The sequence below is a fragment of the Strix uralensis genome, chromosome 22, assembly GCF_047716275.1.
Source record: "Strix uralensis isolate ZFMK-TIS-50842 chromosome 22, bStrUra1, whole genome shotgun sequence".
NCBI classification, from domain to species: Eukaryota; Metazoa; Chordata; class Aves; order Strigiformes; family Strigidae; genus Strix; species Strix uralensis.
Window position 1 is genome coordinate 6,097,990 of NC_133993.1, and position 1,287 is coordinate 6,099,276.

The following is a 1,287-nucleotide window of genomic DNA, read 5'->3' on the forward strand; positions in this document are numbered from 1 at the left end:
AGCCCAGCTTGCACCTCGGGGTTCTCCACTCCTGGCCTGTTTCTGAGCTCGAGATCAAATACAGCCATCACAGGATGGCTTCTATTAGACAATTTCCCAAGAAACACAAGCCAAGAGCACTGCAACCGTACCCCTCTTTTTCAGTTATGGTCAAACGCCTGAAGCATTTCAGAATTTCTCGCTGCAGATTCGTTGTTACATGGAGGCTTCTGCACTTCAGAACACTTCAGCACATGCTTAGCTGGATGCCTGTCGCTGGCTGCACTGACTCATACAGAGATAATCACATGCTTAAAGATAACAGCGAGGTTAAGTGTCCTTCTGGAGCAGCAGAGGTGACGCAGCAGGAGCCCGGGCCCCGCTGCACCCCCTCCGTTAGCCGTGCACTTGAACCCGTGCCGCAGGGCTCAAGCCGCCGTTACCCCACCTGGGCACGGAGCCGGCGACTGCGGCTGAGCTGCTCCCCGCTCCGCACGCGCTTCCCACTCCGTGGGCACTGACGGATGCTCAGGCAACCTGACAGCTGGTAGAACACACAGAGTCATCACCGCTGGATCCTGCCTCGGTCACCATCACCGGCCCCGCCGTCACAGCCCTCGCCGAGGCTCAGGACACAACTGCTCCGTGAGCAGGAGCAGCGCTGCCCTCATCTACACGGCTGATTTTTTCTTTAACTCAGAACAAACAGCTTTTTATTCCAAGCCCACACCACCAAATCCATCTCACTTCCAGCCTTCTCACAGCTGCATGACATGGCAAACCACTTAATGCCTCCTCAGACATACTTCCAATTTTGAGGCCAAATTTGCAGCGAGGGGAAAGCATGGGACACTTACAAAAGCCATCTTTTGTGACGGCAAAACAGACGGGCATTCAGCTGCAATTTTTAAAAGGATCTGGGCAGCCAGCTCCCGTATGCTCCTTCGAAAATCTCAGCTAAATTAGGCCAGCTAATGCTGCACAGTTCACTGGACAATATCAGCATGCTCATTCATATGCATAAATGCAGATTTTCATGTTTTCATAAGTGAGACCCTTCTCAAGGTCTGACTTGCAAAGTTTATAATTTTTCTTTCTCTAATGCAGTTGTTCTTGTCACTGAAGAGCAATCCACATGCAGAAAGGCACAGCTGGTTTCTAACCAACTCTTTATTATGCTAAACAAGGTCAAATATATCAAAATTCCAAGTTGTGGCTCTAAGACAAATCATTAAAATATCCCTCTCCCTCCCTCACATATTCGGAGCATATTCTACTGCTGGAAAAAAGAAACCATCTCGCTCAGAC